General features: G+C 36.2%; 1 pseudogene across 1 annotated transcript in view; it reads right to left on the reverse strand.

The window, feature by feature from the left end:
- Positions 1-1,768: 1,768 nt before the first annotated feature.
- Positions 1,769-16,898, reverse strand: part of LOC309623556 (phosphoglycerate kinase 1 pseudogene) — a 37,542-nt pseudogene continuing 22,412 nt past the window's right edge. Inside the window, exon 2 of the transcript XR_014249947.1 lies at positions 1,769-9,645. The product of XR_014249947.1 is annotated as a phosphoglycerate kinase 1 pseudogene (transcript). The remainder of the gene's footprint in view (positions 9,646-16,898) is intronic.

Genomic DNA, 16,898 nt, shown 5'->3' on the forward strand with positions numbered 1-16,898 from the left:
AAATATTGTATAGTATAATATGATATAATGTACTGTTGGTACTATAACATATAGAAATGTAATATACATGTTATATATTTGCTAATAAGAGCACAAAAAAATGGGTGGGAGGAAAGCTGTATTGAGATAAGGAAGTGACTATATATGGTAAAGTAACAATGTATTGTTGGGTTTACAACATTGATTGTGTAATATGTATAACAATAACACCACAAAAAGGAGAAAAGGGGAATAGAGCTATACAGGAATAACGCTTCTAGATAATAACGCTTATTATCACTAGAATAAGCTAGCATCAGAATGTGAAGCTGATTCCGATAAGATGTATATGGCAATCCCTAGAGCAATTATTGAAAAAAAAATTTTTAATATAGTGGCAAATCAGTAAAGAAATTAAAATACTACATTAGAAAATACTTAAAAACAAAAAAAACAATAAAAGAAGAATAAAGGAACAAAAAATACATGACAATCAATAATATTATATATGAATGGGCTAAAAAAATCCAATCAAAAGTCAGAGATTGTCAGACTGGATAAAAAAGCATGATTCAACTATATGCTGACTCTAGGAGACACACTTTATATTCAAACATAAAAAAAACTGAAAGTAAAGGATGTAAAAAGACATATCATATAAACAGCAACTACAAGAAAGCTGGAATGGCTATAATAATATCATACAAAATAGACTTTAAAACAAAAAGAGGTTACTAGAGACAGAGAGGGATATTTAATCATGATAAAAATATCAATACATCAGAAGATAACAGTTACAAACATAAATGCATCTAATAACAGACCACTAAAATACATAAAGCAAAAAAACTGACAGAAATGAAAGGAGAAATACACAACTAAACAATCAAATTTGGAGAATCCAATACCCCACTTTCAACAACAGATAAAACAACACTCATATGATGACGTAAAATAAGACTTGAACAACACTATAAGGCAACTAGACCTTACAAACAACTATAAAACACTCCACCCAACAACAACGGAATACACGCCCTTCTCAAGGGAACAAGGGACAGTCACCAGAATAGATCTTATACTAGGCCGTTAAAAATAAACCTCAATAAATTTAAAAGGTTAGAAATAATTCAAAATATGTTCTCCACTACAATGGAAAGAAATTAGAAATCAACTGCAGGAAAAACTTTGGGAAATTCACAAATACATAGAAATTAAGCAATGCACTCCCAAACAATAATGGGTCAAAGAAGAAATCAAAAGGGGAATCAGGAAATAATTTGAGATGAATGAAAATCAAGACACAAAATACCAAAACTTATGAAATGCAACTAAAGCAGTACTTAGAGGGAAACTTACAGCTCTAATGGTGCTATTAAGAAAGGAGAGAGATCACAAATCAATAATCTAAACTTCCACCTCAACACACTGGAAGAAGATGAGTACAGTAAACCTAGAGCAAGCAGAAAGAAGAAAATAATAAAGAATACAGCAGAAATTAATAAAATAGAGGATATAAAAACAACAGAGAAAAGCAGTAAAAACCAAATGCTTGTTCTTTGAAAAGATCTACACAGTTGACAAACATTTAGCAATACTAATCAAGATTTTAAAAAATTCTTAAATTACCAGAATCATGGGACTTCCCTGGTGGTCCAGTGGTAAAGAATCCGCCTTCCAGTGCTGGGGACTTGGGTTTGATCCCTGGTCAGGGAACTAAGATCCCACATGCCGCGAGGCAACTAAGCCCACATGCCACAACTACTGAGCTCGCCTGCCTCAATGAGAGAGCCTGCGTGCCGCAAACTACAGAGCCCACGTGCTCTGCAGCCCGCGCGCCACAACTAGAGAGAGAAAACCCGCATGCCACAACTAGAGAAGCCCAAGCACTGCAACGAAAAGACTGTGCGCCATAACAAAGACCCCTTGTGCCACAACTAAGACCTGATGCAGCCAAAAAAATAAGGAAAATAAATAAATACAATAAATAAATATAAAAAAAATTACCAGAATCAGAAATAAAAGAAGGACATTACTATTGACCTTACAGAAATAAAAAAAGATCATAAAAGAATTCTGTGGGGCTTCCCTGGTGGCGCAGTGGTTGAGAATCTGCCTGCCAATGCAGGGGACACAGGTTCAAGCCCTGGTCTGGGAAGATCCCACATGCCGTGGAGCAACTAGGCCTGTGAGCCACAACTACTGAGCCTGCGCGTCTGGAGCCTATGCTCTGCAACAAGAGAGGCCGCGATGGTGAGAGGCCCGCGCACCGCGATGAAGAGTGGCCCCCACTTGCCACAACTAGAGAAAGCCCTCGCACAGAAAAGAAGACCCAACACAGCCAAAAATAAAAAAGATTTTAAAAATAATAATAATAATAAATAAATAAATAAAAGAATTCTATGAACAACTGTAGGCCAAAATTTTGATAAATTAGATGAAATGGACAAATTCCTAGAAAGACACAAACTATCAAAACTGGCTCCAGAAGAAATACACAATCTGAGTTTATCTACAGTAAGTGAAGAGATTGAAATAGTAATCAAAAAACTTCCCAGAGAGAAAAGTCCAGGCCCAGAGGGCTTCATCACTGAATTCTACCAAACATTTAAAGAATTCATAACAATTCTTCAAAAATTATTCTAAAAAACAGAACAAAAAAAGGGAGGGGGGGGAATTCCCTGGCGATCCAGTGGTTAGGGTTCTGCGCTTCCACTGCAGGGGGCATGGGTTCAATTCCTGGTCAGGGAACTAAGATCCCGTGTGCTGCGTGGCACGGCCAAAAAATTTTAAAAATAAATAAAATAATTTTTTAAATTAAAAAAATTAAAAATGGAAAACGAGAGAATATTTCCCAAGTCATTTCATGGGGCCAATATAACGCTTATGCCAAAAACAAAGACATCATAAGAAAAGGAAACTACAAACCAATATCTCTTATGTATATGATTGCAATAATCCTCAACAAAATACTAGCAAACAAAATACAGCATTTTATAAAAAGATTTGTTCACCATTACCAACTGGGATTTATTATGTTAATGCAAGGTTGGTTTAGTATCTGAAAACCAATTAATATAATACATCACATCAATAATATAATACACCACATCTGTTTCATGATAAAAAATAAAAACTCAACAAACTTGGAATATAAAGGAATTAACTCAACCTCATGAAGGACATTTATGAAAAATCCACAGCTAACATCGTACTTAATAGTAAAAAACTAGATGCTTTCCCACTAAGATTTGGAACAAGACAAGAATGTTCACTCTTGCTACCTCTATTCAAAATTACATTGGAGGTTCTAGCCAAGACAATTAGAAAGAAATAAAAGGGACTTCCCTGGTAGTGCAGTGGTTAAGAATCTGCCTGCCAATGCAGGGGACACGGGTTCGAGCCCTGGTCCAGGAAGATCCCACATGCTGCAGAGCAGCTAAGCCAGTGCACCACAACTACTGAGCCTGTGCTCTACAGCCCGTGAGCCACAACTACTGAGCCCGCATGCCACAACTACTGAAGCCTGCGTGCCTAGAGCCTGTGCTCTGCAACAAGAGAAGCCACCTCACTGAGAAGCCCGCACACTGCAATGAAGAGTACACCCCACTTGCCGCAACTAGAGAAAGCCCATGCGCAGCAGTGAAGACCCAACGCAGCCAAAAATAAATAAATAAATTTATTTTAAAAAATGAAAAAGAAAAGAAAGAAAGAAAAGCCATCCAGATTGGAAAGGAAGAAGTAAAATGATCTCCATTTGCAGATGCAATGAACTTGAATATAGAAATTCCTAAGGAATCCACTAAAAAAATATTAGAACTAATAAATAAGTTCAGCAAAGTTGTAAAAGTTCGGTAAACAAAAATAAACTATACTTCTGTACATTTGCAATGAACAATCTGAAAATGAAATTAAGAAAACAATTCCATTTACAATAGCATCATAAGGAATAAGATACTTAGGCATAACTTTAACAAAAGACATGTAGAACTTATACTCTGAAAACTGTAAAATGTTGTTGAAAGAAATTAAAGAAGATCTAAATAATTAGAAAAACATCCCATGTTCATGATCAGAAGACTTAACACTTAATATGGCAATGCTCCTAAATTGATCTACAGATTCAACACCATCTCTATCAGAATCCCAGTGGACTTCTTTGTAGAAATTGACAAGCTAATGCTAAAATTCATATAGAGAACCAAAAATAGCCAAAACAACACACCTTCCTATTTCAAACTTATTACACAGCAATGATAATCAAGACAGTGTGGTACTGGGAAAAGAACAGACACACAGATCAATGGAATAGAATTGAGAAGCCAAAAATAAAACCATATATCTATGATCAATTTTTTTTTAATAAATTTATTTACTTATTTATCTATTTTTGGCAGCGTTGGGTCTTTGTTGCTGCACGTGGGCTTTAGTTGCGGCAAGCAGGGGCTACTCTTCGTTGTGGTGCGCAGGTTTCTTATTGCGGTGGCTTCTTTTGTTACGGAGCACGGGCTCTAGGCACATGGGCTTCAGTAGCTGTGGCACGCAGGTTCAGTAGTTGTGGCACACAGGCTTAGTTGCTCCGCGGCATGTGGGATCTTCCCGGACCAGGGCTCAAACCCGTGTCCCCTGCATTGGCAGGCGGATTCTTAACCACAGTGCCACCAAGGAAGTCCCTCTATGAGCAATTTATTTCAACCCAGCCTTGGGACCAAAATTGGATGGTCCAAAGAAGATCACTGGGAAAAGAACAGTATTTTCAATAAATGGTGTAGGGACAACTGGTGTTGGACACTTACTTCACACAATATACAAAAATTAACTCAAAACTGATCAAAGATCCAAACTTAAGAGCTAAAACTATAAAACTCTTGGAAGACAACACAGGGGGGAATCTTCATGATCCTAGATTTGGCAAGGATACCTTGAATATGACATCGAAAGCACAGGCAACAAAAAATAAACTGACTTCATCAAAATTAAAAACTTTTGTGCATGAAAGGACACCATCAAGAGAGTAAGAAAACAACCCACAGAATGGGGAAAAAATTTTGCAATCTGATAAGGGATTAATGTCCAGAATACATATATAATTTAAACTCTTACATCTCAACGATGACAACACACACAAACAACCCAATCCAAAAATAGACGAAAGTCTTGAATAGACATTTCACCAACGATGATATACAAATGCCTAATATGCACATGGAAACATGTTCAACATTACTAGTCAAATCAAAACCACAGTGAAATACCACTTCACATCCATTAGGATGGTTGTTATAAAAAAAAAATGGAAAATAACAAATGTTATCCAGGATATGTGGAGAAATTGGAGCCCTACTACATTGCTAGTGGGAATGTAAAATGGTATAGCCACTGTGGAAAACAGCTTGGTAGTCCCTCAAAAAGACAAACACAGAATTACCATACAATCTAGCAATTCCACTCCTTGGTGTATAACCCAAAGAATTGAAAGCAGGGACTCATGATATCCAAAATATATAAAGAACTCACACAACTCAGTAGGAAAAAAGCAAACAATCCAATTTAAAAAATGGTCAGAATATCTGAAAAAACATTTTTCCAAAGAAGACATATGGCCAGCAAGTACTTGAAAAGGTGCTCAATATCACTAATCATCAGGGAAATGTAAATCAAACCCACAATGAGAGATCACCTCACATCTGTTAAAATGGCTCTTATCAAAAAGACAAGTGATAAGTGTTGGTGAGGATGTGGATATATTGGAGCCCTGGTGTACTGTTGGTGGGAATGTAAAATGGTATAACCACTGTGGAAAATAGTATCAAGATTCCTTAAAAAATTAAAAATAGTATTACCATATGATCCAGTAATTCCACTTCTAGGTGTATACCCAAAAGAATTGAAAGCAAGGTCTCAAAGTGATATTTGTAAACCCATGTTCATAGGCAGCATTATTTACAATAGCTAAAACATGAAAGCAACCCAAGTGTCCATTGACAGATGAATGGATAAGTAAAATGTAGTGTATACATACAATGGAGTATTATTCACCCTTAAAAAGGAAGGGAATCCTGACATACGCCACAACACGGATAAACCTTGAGGACATTATGCTGAGTTAAATAAGCCAGATACAAAAAGACAAATACTATATGATTCCACTTATATGAGGTACTTAAAGTAGTCAAAATCATAAACACAGAAAGTATAATGGTGATTGCCAGGGGCTAGGGGGAGGGGAAAATGGGAGGTTATTGTTTAATGGGTTTCAATTTTACAAGATGAAAAAAGATCTAGAAATGATGGTGATAATGATTACACAGTATGAATGTTCTCAATACCACTGAACTGGACACTTAAAAAGATAGGGGAATTCTCTGGCAGTCCAGTGGTTAGGACTCCATGTTCACTGCCAAGGGCCCAGGTTCAATCCCTGGTTGGGAACTAAGATCCCACAAGCCTCATGGCATGGCCAAAATAAATAAATAAAAAATTTTTTTTTAATGGTTAAGATAGGAAATTTTATGTTCTGTGTATTTTCCCACAATAAAAAAAAGTTGGGAAAAAACCAAAAATTCATTGTCTTCACCTCTAAACCTGTAATATATTCCTAATATATTCCTTATCTCTGTTAATGGCTTTACATACTATCTACCTATTCCCTCAAACTATAAGCCTCCTGGGCCACCACCCTGGGCACATTCTATGGGTCATAGAATCTTGACTTTAGAAAGACACTTAGATCCACTCCCTCCTTTGCCTCTGCCTTGGTTCAGGTCCCTCTCCTGTCATACCTGGAATACTGCAATAGCTTATGCACTATCACCAGCGTTATGTTCAAAACACTAATCCGATCCTATCATTTTTCTGCATAAAAACCTTTAATAACTCATCATTGCCCACAGAATAAGCACAGCTCTCTCAAAGTTTGCCCAGCATAACTTTCCAGGTTTAGCTCCTATCAATTCCTACACTAGGCTCCAGCTGCCGTTCCACAGTGTCACATACTGCCGCCTTACCATCTGTTACACATAGTTTTCCCATTATCTAAAGTTAACTTTCTCTCCTCCATAGAAAGAATTCTTAATCATCCTCCAAAGCTCAGAATCAACATCTCCTCCTCTTACAGAACCTCCCTGATTCTCCATTCTAAGACACTTGGTTACTTCTTCCATCAGTCAGTCAATAATAATTGAAGGCCAACTATGTGCCCTAATACAAGGTACTAAGGTTACAGTAAACAAGACAGACCCAGGCCCTAACAGTCTAGTAGGGAATAAAAAATAGTACAAAAAAAAATTACAAGCCTGTTAAATGCTATGAAGGCAAATTATGGGAAACTATGGAATATAAGCAGAGAACTTTGTCAGAAGCTATTAGGGAAGGTTTCCCTGAGGAAATATATTTAAGCTTTAAGCTGAAAGATAATCAGGAACCTAGAGCCAAACATCAGTTCTTACTCATCATCATTTACCCAATTAATTATATTGAGTGTCTACTATGGGCCAGATGCTTTGGACATATCAAGGATCAAGAATCAAAATTCCCTGCCTTCCTAGTGCTTGTATTTCATTGATTACATTCTAATTCCTTCATTCATTTACTCAACAAATTTCTATGGAGCATACACCGTCAGGCACTATGTCAAGTGGTAAGAATAAAATATGAACAATACACAAGTCCTTGCATAAGAGTACTGTCAAGCTGATTCCAATTTTATATGGTGAATATAATTGCTAAGGCAATCTTGAAGAAGAAAAACAAAGCTTTAGGAAATATGCTACCAGACATTAGGATGTATTATAAAGCTATAATAATTAAGACAGTGTGGGGAATTCCCTGGCAGTCCAGTGGTTAGGACTCAGTGCTTTCACTGCTAGGGCCCAAGTTCAATCCCTGGTTGGGAAACTAAGATCCCCGCAAGCCTTGCGGCATGACCAAAAAAAAAAAAAAAAAGACAGAGTGGTTTTGGCACAAAGGTAGACAAGCAGAATATTGGTACAGAACAGAGAATCTGGAAACATACCCACATATCTATGGACATCTGATATATGACGAAGTTGATACCTCAATGCAGTGGAGAAAGAACAGTCTTTTCAATAAATGGTGCAGGATCAGATTAATATCCACATGGGAAAAAAAGTGAATCTTCCTTCCTACCTCACACCATACCCAAAAATCAATTCCAGGTGGTTTTTAATCTGTGAAAGGTAAAATAATACATTTTTAGAAGAAAACATAGGATAATATTTTCAAAACTTCAGAGTAAGCAAATATTTCTTAAATAGGACACAAAGCGAGAGCCATAAAAAAATAGAAAAATGGACTATATTAAAATTAAGAACTTTTATTTGTAGGTCAATTATACTTCAAAAACAAACAAACAAACTTATAGAAAAAGAGATCAGATTTGTGGTTACCAGAGGCGGGGGTTGGGAGAGGGGGAATTGGATGAAGGCAGTCAAAAGGTACAAACTTCCAATTATAAGACAAATAAGTAGTAGGGATGTGATGTACAACATGATAAATAGAATTAACACTGCTGGATGCTATATGTCAAAGTTGTTAAGAGAGTAAAATCCAAGAGTTCTCAATACAAGGGAAAAAAATTTTTTTTATTTCTTTAATTTTGTATCTATATGAGATGACAGATGTTCACAAAACTTACTGTGCTAATCATTTCATGATGCATGTAAGTCAAACCATTATGCTGCATACCTTAAACTAATACAGTGCTGCATGTCAATTATATCTCAACAAAGCTGGAAGACAAAAACTGCTATTCATCAAAATACATAATAGGACAGTGAAAAGTCAAGCAGCAGACTGGGAAAAGATATTTTACTGTGAAAATATATATATATATATTCGCCCACAAAGTATTTGTTCACAGTGTCCTTCTCCTTGGGAGAAAGAAAAAGGCAGATAATCCAATAGAAAAATGGACAAAAGAGTTAAACATGTGCTTCACAAAACAGGATACCAAATGGCAAATAAACCTATGAAAGGGTAGTCAGCTGCATTAGTCACTATGTATGCAAATACTCCACCACAGGTAATTTTATTACATACCCACCATCATGACTAAAATGAAAAAGACAGACAATATCAAGTGTTGATGGGGATGTAGAACAATTGCTGCTAAGACTGTAAATTGGAAGAACTACTTTGGGAAACTATTTGGCAGTTTCTACTGAAGTTGAACATATGCATACCATATGACCCAGTGATTCCACTCCTAGGCGAATGAGCACAAAAGTTCACCAAAAGACACATACAAGAATATTCATAGGAGCAGTATACATAATAACCAAAAACTGGAAACAAATCAAATATCCATTTGTGGTATAATGCGTAATTTATTTGTGGAATATTATACAACAGAATACTATATAGTAATGAGAATGAACAAACTACAACTGTATGCAATAATACTGATTATTCTCACAAATATAATATTGGGAAAGAGAAAGCAGACATACACATACAAACATACTGTATGATTCCATTTATATAAAGTTCAAAACAGGCAAAATTAATCTATGGCGTTAGAAATCAGGATGGTCATTACCCTAGGGTGGTGAGGGAAGTATGAGAAGGTGACACAAGAAGGGCTTCTTTCGTGCTGGTAATGTTCTGTTTCTGGATCTGGGTTCTGGTTACACAAGAGTGTTCACTCTGTGAAAATTAAACGTCATACATTTATGATTTGTGCACTTTTCTGTATGTATGTCATAATTCGATAAAAATTTACTTAAATGAGTAAAACAGGTATACATTTTTTTAAAACAGACATATATAGGGGCCTCCCAGGATATACTGCTAAGTAGAAAAGGCCAAATGCAAGTCAAGAGAGACACAGAATAGATCCGTGGTTGCCTAGAGCTGGGAGTGGAGTGGGAGTGACATAAAAGTATGCAAGGTTTCTTCTTGGGGTGATAGAAATGTTCTAAAATTATACTGCAGTGATGGTTGCACAATTCTGTGAATATACTAATAATCATTGAAGTGTATACTTTAAATGGTAAATGTTAAGGTATGTAAATTATGCCTCAATAAAGCTTTTTTAAAAGATCAGATATACATAGTTTGCTACATTTTATATATAAGAAAAAGTAGGAGAGATTTAGAATATATATGTTTGCTTGTGTTTGCAAAAAATGATGAAAGGATAAATAAACAAAAATACATTTAAAGAATAGGACAAAGGGGTTGGAAGGAGGCATGAACGGACAAAAGGCAGTTTTGACCTTTGCATTATTTATACGCTTCACCTAGTCAAAGAAAAACTTAGGTTTTTTAGGAGTTTGGGATCAACGGACACAAACTACTATGTGTAAAATAGATAAACAGGGGCTGCCCTGGTGGCGCAGTGGTTAGAATCTGCCTGCCAATGTAGGGGACACGGGTTTGAGCCCTGGTCTGGGAAGATCCCACGTGCCACGGAGCAACTAAGCCCGTGCACCACAACTACTGAGCCTGTGCTCTAGAGCTTGCGAGCCACAACTACTGAAGCCCGCATGCCATAACTACTGAAGCCTGTGCGCCTAGAGCCTGTGCTCTGCAACAAGAGAAGCCACAGCAATGAGAAGCCTGCACACTGCAACGAAGAGTAGCCCCCGCTCACCGCAACTAGAGAAAGCCTGCACGCAGCAACGAAGACCCAACTCAGCCAATAAATAAATTAATTAATTTAATTTACTTAAATAAATAAATAAAATTTTAAAAAATAAAACAGATAAACAACAAGGTCCTCCTGTATAGCACAGGGAACTATATTCAATATCCTGTAATAAACCATAATGGGAAATAAATAAATAAATAAGCTACAAGGATATACTGTACAACACAGGGACTATAGCCAATATTTTATAATAACTATAAATGGAGTATAACCTTTAAAAATTGTGAATCACTATGTTGTACACCTGTAACTTATATAATATTGTATATCAACTATATCTCAATTTTTTAAAATTCCATCCCCTGGGGGAAAAAGCCTAATTTTTAAAAATTTCTTAAATTGAAAATAAATAAAATTTAATAAAATAAACTGAGTTTTAAATTGGTAACTACATAAAGAAAGGATTACTTCAAAGACTTTACAACACAGTATTTTGACTGCACATCCTAAGTGGGACACAATCCAAGAACAAAAAGATCTACAAAGAAATTTTAAACTCCCCTCAGCAGTTTTATTGTTTGTAGTAATTTCAGATTTATCACTTTCGACTGTCTTTATATTGTAGGTTAAAGCAAAGAAATAATTATGTTAATGATATTAGGAATCAACATTTTCAATGAGAGAAATATACTATTTAAATTATATGTAATATATATAATTTAAAAATCAGGGACTTCCCTGGTGGCGGAGTGGTTAAGAATCCGCCTGCCAATGCAAGGGACATGGGTTTGAGCCCTGGTCCAGGAAGATCCCACATGCTGCGGAGGAACTAAGCCTGTGTGCCACAACTACTGAGCCTGCACTCTAGAGCCCATGAGCCACAAGCACCAAGCCCGCGTGCCTAGAGCCTGTGCTCCGCAACAAGAGAAGCCACCACAATGAGAAGCCTGCACACCGCAATGAAGAGTAGCTCCCACTCGCCGCAATGAGAGAAAGCCCGCACACAGCAACAAAGACCCAATGCAGCCAAAAATAAATAAATAAATTTTTAAAAATAAATAAAAATAATAAATAAGGAAACCAAATAAAAATACCCTAATGTTAAAATTGAATGGATAATACCAATATGAACTAATTATTTTTAATGTGTATCTTTAAATTCTATCCACCAAAATGGACTAGAAGCAATGTCTCCACATTAACAAAAGGTTTTCTATCATCCAGACTGTGGTGTGTAATATCATTCCCCACTAAAACTGAACAAACAAACAACACAGGGCTCCTTAAAAAAATGTCTGAATCAAAGTCTGGTACATGGAAAAGCACAAGATGAATCTGGAGCAAAAGAAAAAAAAAACTGTTGGAATGATGATCAATCAGAGGCCAGATTTATGAATGTTTGAGGCTCAAAAAGAATAATACCTTTTCCCTTCACCCTTTTCCATTCCATCCACCATCTTTCCCCTCCTTTCCTGAACAATTCAGTTCTAAAGCAATTAGTTGGTACAAAACAAGATAGGCATTTGTACCTGGGATGGGAAGAGCTACACTAACCAAGAATGTAATGATGGAGCCTTTGAAGGGGTAAGGAGAGCGTCCATGTGAGAGAGTTGCCAGGTGAGGAGAGGAGAATCCATAATGGGGTAAAAAGAACATCCTGGCAGAACAGCAGCCTAGAGCAAAGTATCAGAGCCTGACCAGTATGAGCAGTTTGTCCACACAGGGGGCCAGCCCAGCTTGAGATGTCAGAGCCTGACTGGAGTGAGGAAGTTTCCCCCAAAGAGGGGCAGCCCATTTGGGGATACAGAGTCTCAGCAGGGTAAGAAAAGGCGATACAACATGGGATGTGTTAGTGCCCTAGCTCTGTTTACTGAGAAGGCCAGGGAGCACCAACACCCCAATGACAATGAGCACTCCCAGTGCCCAGTCTGTGGCTACTAAATACCATTCTCCACGAAAATGATCTAAGATTCTTTGGAGAAATGGCTGACTCCATTCCATTATATGGCTGGAACAGGTAGGGTATGAGATGAGCCTGAAGCATCTTGTTATGCCAAAAAGCAAAACATAATGAGGAAACTGTGAAAAGGACAAAGGAGCCAGCTCAAAGGGACTCCTACTGGCCAAATCTGGGAAAATCTGAGCATCAAAATAAATAATAGTAACTGATTATAACTCACTGAATAAAATAGGAAACCATGAGCCCATTTGCATATAAATGAATAAATGGAAAGTTTGATGAAGAACAGGATATTTATACATGGCTTCGAAGTAATTTCCCACAATATACTTATTGATTACAAGCAATACACTTATTGATTATAAATTACAAGACTAATTTTGCATCATCAGTAATAAGATATATCAAGGTTGTATACTATGTGAAAGGATACAATGATAACACAGCATCACTTTTCTAATATTTCTACCAGAGATGCATAATCTGAGAAAATACCAAACTAAAACTGAAGAACATTCCATAAAATAACTGGCCTGTAATCTTCAAAAGTGTCAGGGTGATGAAACATAATGAAAGTCTAAGGAACTGTTTCAGAGGGAAAGAAATGAAACATATGACAACTAAAAGCAACACATGATTCTAAACTGGATCCTTTTGCTACAAAGGACATTATGAGGACATTTGGCAAAATTCAAATAGCTAATTTCCTGATTCTGATGGTTGTATTTTGGTTATTTGGGAGAATATCCTTGTTTGTATGAAATACCACCAAGGTTTTGAGAAGGATGAGACATCAGATCAGCAACTCCTCTCAATGGTTCAAGAAAGGTTCTTTGTACCATGCTTACAACTTTCCTACACATTTCGGATTGTATCAGAAGCGGGAGGGGATTAAATCAAGGATTCTGTTAATTAAAGATTAAAACACCTTGAATCAATGAAAAAAATCAATTATTCTCTAACAATACTTTTCAAAAAACAGAAAAAAACCCATTTCTGCCCAAAGTAGATGTTTAAAGAAGTTCTTACTTTAAAAATTAGTAATTAAAAGTAAAGAGTTAAGCATTTATACCCCTTTCACAGTAGGAAATACATTTCAGGATAACTTAATAGTCCCAGTTCATGAAGGAAAGCTGTACCACACAGTAGTATGCCAGCTAATAAAGCACAGAAGGAATAAAATATAACTTTACAAATCCTAATTAAATTATTGACTCAGCAAGGCTTATCAACTGATGTTTAAACCATTATGTGAATGGTTGCTAGAGAATTGTATAAGCATTGAATGCCAAAAAACACCACAAAGATACTTTCTGATCACAAGGGAGGAAAAAAGTACATAATGGAGAGATCAAACTGCTACCACCATAATCCAGTGGTCAATCTTAGCTTCACTATTGGTGAAATAACCAGATATTACGTTATTACATTTTTCAGATGTGATTCAACATGAATCATACAACATTTCCTTAGATGTAGTCTAGCCAGCACGTTTAACTTAAATACGCCAAGTGTTTAGATATAACTTACAGTTAAAGGAAAACAGAGCCAATAGAGATAAAAGCTACACATCACCACAAAAAAGCCACCAATGCATCTCAAACTATCTGTGACAGAGGACAAGATTTGTTTTGTTTGTTAATTTCCAACGCTTACAGCTTGGTCTTAGTGTGCATGACTAGTATGCAGCTTGTACCACATGTACTTCACCACAAAAGTCCAACAACATGTGAAATGGACTATATCCTGACAACCCACTGATTGTGCCACTGGATACTGTGGCAACAGCAAATTTGCTAAAAAAATCTTGTAGATGCTTCCCCTCAATTTCTGTACTTACTACCTTAGTAGAGATTGTTAAGAAGAGCTCATGGACCATCACCACACCACAAACCATATATACTGATTTTTTTTTTTTTTTGGCCCATGCACCACGTTGGCTTGTGGGATCTCAGTTCCCTGACCAGGGATTGAACCCGGGCCACAGCAGTGAAAGTGCAGAATCCTAACCACTAGACCACCAGGGAACTCCCTCACAAACCATATTTTTAGATAGACTGTTTTTTAGAACAGTTTAGAGTCACTGAAGGATTGAGCAGAAAATAAAGAGATTACCAATCCTTTTTTTTTTTTTTTTTGGCCACACGGCATATGGTAATCCTAGTTCCCCAACCAGGGATCAAACCCACACCCCTTTCATTGGAAGCATGGAGTCTTAACCACTGGACTGCCAGGGAAGTCCCCACCAATCCATATTTTAAACAGCATTTTCCTAGGAGAAAGGGCAAAACTGAAGAAGACCAGTCCTAATACACAGTAAAACCAAGAATCCACAGCATCAAGGTAACATGCCAATATCTTATCTTCTTGCCAGGAAAAAATCTAAACCCTCTTGGGAGTAAGATAATATAAACAAAAACATCTCACATTTTTTTCCCCCACAATGTCCCGTACAATGAAAACTTATGAGACATGCTAAAAAAAAAAGAATAAAACAAACACTAGAAATACATTTCTATTCAACAAGTGAGTCAGACAGGGAATTCCCAGGCGGTCCAGTGGCTAGGACTCCATGCTTTCACTGCCGAGGACCCAGGTTCAATCCCTGGTCGGGGAACTAAGATCCTGCAAGCCGAGCGGTACAACCAAAAACAAACACCAAGTGAGTCAGATATTGAGAATTGTCAGAAAGGGACTTTAAAATAACTATTATTAAAATGTTCAAGAGAATAGAAGAAATGGTGACAGATGGTAACTAGACTTATCATGGTGATCATTTTGAAATATATACCAAATATCAAATCACTATGCTATATACTGGGAACTAATATAGTGCTATAGGTCAATTATACTATTGGCTATGTCTTAACAAAAGCCATGTGTTGGCTATCGTAAATATACTATTTATGATAGCCAAGACATGGAAACAACTTAAGTGTCCATCAATAGATGAATGGATAAAGAAGATATGGTACATATATACAATGGAATACTAATCAGCCATAAAAAAATGAAGGAAATAGTGCCATTTGCAGCAACATGGATAGACAGACCTAGAGATTATCATACTAAGTGAAGTAAGTCAGAAAGAGAAAGATAAATACCATATGATATCACCTATATGTGGAATCTAAAATATGACACAAATGAACTTATCTTCAAGACAGAAACAGACTCACAGACATAAAGAACAGACTTGTGGTTGCCAAGGGGGAGGTGGGGAGGGACGGATTGGGAGTATGGGATTAGCAGATGCAAACTATTATATAGAGAATGGATAAACAACAAGGTCCTATTGTATAGCACAGGGAACTGTACTCAATATCCTGTGATAAAACATAATGGAAAAGAACATGAAAAAGAATGTATATATATGTATAACTGAATCACTTTGCTGTACAGTAGAAATTAACACAACATTGTAAATCAACTATACTTCAATAAAATAATTTTTTTTCTAAATCTCAGAGAAAAAGAGATTGGCTTTGTGGTTACCAGAGGTGGAGGATGCAGGGAGGAGGAACTGGATGAAGGCAGTCAAAAGGTACAAACTTCCAGTTATAACAGAAGTAAGTACTAGGGATGTAATGTGCAATATGATAAATATAACACTACTATATGTTACAAATGAAAGTTGTTAAGAGTATATCCTAAGGGTTCTCAACACAAGGGAAAAAATTGTTTTCTTTATCTTAAATTTTTATCTATATGAGATGATGGATGTTTACTAGACTTATTGTGGTAACTATTTCATGATATATTTAAGTCAAATCATTATGCTATACACCTTAAACTTGTACAGCCTGTATGTCAACAATATCTCAATTATGAAAAGAAAGAAAATAGAAGAAAAGTTGAGAAATTTCATCAGATATCAGGAGTCTAAAAATAGAAAATGGAAATTCTAAAACTAAAAATTGCTATATCCAAAACTAAAAATACCACAGGCGGACTTAATGTAGATTAAACATAGTAGGACAGAGGATTATTGAACTAGAAGAAATGACAGTAGAAAATATCCAGACAGAAGCACAGGAGAAAAATACTATGGAATATACTTAGCATGTAAGGGACTTACAGGACATGGTGAAAAGTTCAAATATATATGAGTAATAGGAGTCCTAGGAGGAGAGGAGACAATAGAACAAAAATAAAATTTAAAGAAATACTGGATTTATTTAAATATTTTCTTTAAGAATTCACAAAAAAAAAAAAAAAAAGAATTCACATATTTTTCAAAAATTTTCCTATACTACAAAAGATATCAAACCATAGATTCAAGGAGTTCTCTGAACCCCAATCAGGATAAATACAACAAAATAAATAAATATAATAAAATACAAGGAC

The sequence above is a fragment of the Balaenoptera borealis genome (genome assembly GCF_965194805.1).
Source record: "Balaenoptera borealis genome assembly, chromosome: 2".
NCBI lineage: Eukaryota > Metazoa > Chordata > Mammalia > Artiodactyla > Balaenopteridae > Balaenoptera > Balaenoptera borealis.